Raw genomic sequence first — 3,256 nt, forward strand, 5'->3', positions numbered from 1 at the left:
ATATCAGGTTGCCTCACCTGGCGCCGTTAACCCCATAGGGAGTTATGTGGTCAACAGCCTTCCCACAAGCGTCCCTGGCGGTACCAGTCATGCGACCGCCTTTGGGGCAGGTGGCGTCCCCGCAGCAGCTATCCTTGTAAGAATGCAGTGGCCAACTGCCACAAGTACTGCATAGCCAGGGGCACCAGACCTGGCCCAGGTTCCAATAACACGGTCGCCATAGGGGCAAACGCTATCCCTTTAGGAGGATACCCCCCTCCAGGGTGAAGAAGTACAGGCGCCGGCATCCCAAGGTATAGAGCCGCAGGGGTAAGCATCAGGGAAAACATTCCCAGATTCGAACAAAGGTCGGATGTCACGCCCTTTGTCAAGAGGGTGATTAGGATGCACACGTCACCCCAATACCTACCAGGATCAATGACATAGTGTCCTAGTGCATGGTCATCACCCAAGGGCCCACCCAATAAATACATTGAGTAAAAAGGAATACAATTCCATTAGCTGTTAGTCATAATGAGCGGAAGCATTAATTACATAAGCAATTACAGTATGCTCAGCCATCTAAGTGATAATATAATAGTAGTACTGACGTCAGCTGACCATGACATAACTACTCAAAACTATAATAAGTTATTACAGAAAGAGTCTATAACGGGCACACTACCCTAAAGAAATCAAAAGTTAGGGAAGTATCCCTGAAAGTGTCAGTGCCCATAAGCACAATCATCACAGGGGCAACCATCGCCGTGTTCCTCCGACACGTACTCAGGTTCCTCTGTTCCAATACCATCATAATCCGCCGATTGTACATCCAAACCGGTCATGTAACCATCACCTGCATCAAAGTCAAAAAAGTTGTGTAGACAGGGGGTTAGCTCCATTGAGCCAGTGAGGGGAAAGGGGAGTGCACATACATACAATCACACATAGTCCATGATGCATGAAATGTTAAATCCATATTTTCCACCTAACATGCAATCTAAGTCATGGTATATGCTGTTGTGATAACTCAGGAGACACTAAGGGTCACTTATCCTATCACCCCAGTGAAACCTCAATTATCACATGGGACCTGTGCCGGTAGAAGCCATCATGACCACCCAGTGGCAGACCCCGATAGCCATTACTACCCCTATCCTGGCCTCTCCCACTTCCACAGACCACAGGTGCTCAGACTATCCAACACCTAAACCCCTGTTGGCAAGGGTCGTAGCATAGGGGACAAGCATCCTAGCCGCAGATATACTATATGCAAGTTTTATTGTCTCGAGAGGTATTCTGGGTGCATCAACGTCCCATCCCATCTAGTACCCGGGTACCAGCACAGCACGGCACATAAAAACTAGGATGGCAAGCAAGTAGATATCATAATTATAATAGTCACGGGGTTCCGACACCAGCATATCCGACACCGTAACTCAATATCACAATATAAAACATCATACTCACATCTCATCAATTTACATCCACATGTTTAATACAACATAGCAAGAATAAATGCAAGCATAGAATCAATATATTAATCTAGATAATGCATTTCTATAATTATATGTATCAACCCCAAACATCACCCAGAGCCCACTCACCGCTTGCTTATTGTTGTTTGGTGAAGTTTGGTTAAGTGCACGTACTCCAATATGGATTCCAAGGTCTGAGAATGCGTGAAAGTAGCGTTAGGAGCATATAGGTGGGTCCCACAAAAGGTCCCAACAAATAAATGCGATTTGGGCCAAGACAGCAGGAATGGATGAAGGAACGGAGCCAGACAGGTTAATCCGATCGTGGATCCGCCCAGGTCATGCCCTGAAAATATATGGAACAGACTCACGGGCGGATGTAGAACTTGAGTCTGTTGTAGATCCGTTCCAACCCTAAGACACGCCCGAGAGCAACTTAAGGATTCTGAGTTTCAGGCGGATTCACTTGGGTGGGTCTGCTCGTAACTCCGCCCAAGAGGAAAGCCATATTAGGCTGAACGGACTAACGAACAGATACACAACAGTGAGTCTGGTCGTTCGTCCGCTGCCCTTCCTTTAAACAGCTGCGAAGAGCATCACCTCCAGCCCTTCATTCATAGATCCATTAGGGTCTTGGGGTTAGGGAAGTGAGCTTAGACCTTCGTTGGAGGCCCAATACATGAAGTCCTACACAAGATAAGGGGATTTGGGGGATTTAGGTCCATTCCCAATGTTCTTCCCAACCTCAACTAGGTTTCCAATGATTGAACAGCATAGGGGTCAATCAAAGTCATGAATGCATTAAGGTGAAAGGGATTTAAGTCTAAAGGAGCATTGACTAGGTATTGTTGAGCTTCCAAGGGAAACACCAACATTGAAATCGATCCCAAGGGATTCCTAAGGTTTTAAAAAGAGAAGAGAGAGAGGAAGGTGAAGATGCCTACCTCAAAGATGGATCAATCGGTGACCTCCACCTCCACAGCCTCTCAAAACCCCTTCAAGTTTCTCTCCACAAATGCCTTCAATGCTCCAAGCCTCCAACGTATTGGGTAGGTAGAGAAGTAATGAGGCTTGAGAGCTAAGTCTGGGTTTTAAGACTAATTTCCCTCTTAAGGCCTGTTTGGTCTGAGGCTTAATGAGTCAAAACTCATTAAAAGGCTTATTTAGCCAATGGGTCCACCCAATGGCAACCTACAAACCAAGGAAAGACAAGGATGAGGCCAACCTCGTCCAAAAGACTAAACTAGAGTGCCCAAGGTATGGGGTGTGGGTCCCATACAAGGAAAACACACAAGGACTAAAGACAGCATGGGCGGACTAACGGGTGGATTCAGTCTTGGTGAGTCCACTGCTGTTGTAAAAGCAGAAGCACAAGGAATTCGATCGGGCTTTAGCCCACATCCCAAGGTCAACTAGAGTAAGATATAATATCATTTTCAAGGTTAAAGTCATACCCCTCGGCCGTCACGACGTGTCCTTCATGATCCCAAATAACTTCCCGATCGCGATACTAAGTTCATCACCAAAGGAGGTATCTAAGTGTGGGGACACGAGGAATGCCTTTTGGTACTCCTCACTTTGTAGACTCGTGCCGGGAGGATGATCGACGAAATCACCATCGACAAGTCTTCCCCACTACCGGTTAAGGAACCTCTCTTCTACAGGCAGGCCCGTGATATGGTCAACGATCTTGTGACTAGGTTTAACCAAGAGTGAAAATAGTCTGCCAACATACACGACAGTAGAAACTACACGTCACACGAGAGAGAAAACATTATTAAATAATAAATCTGGGTGCG

The sequence above is a fragment of the Telopea speciosissima genome, unplaced genomic scaffold (assembly GCF_018873765.1).
Source record: "Telopea speciosissima isolate NSW1024214 ecotype Mountain lineage unplaced genomic scaffold, Tspe_v1 Tspe_v1.0093, whole genome shotgun sequence".
In the NCBI taxonomy this organism is placed as follows: Eukaryota; Viridiplantae; Streptophyta; class Magnoliopsida; order Proteales; family Proteaceae; genus Telopea; species Telopea speciosissima.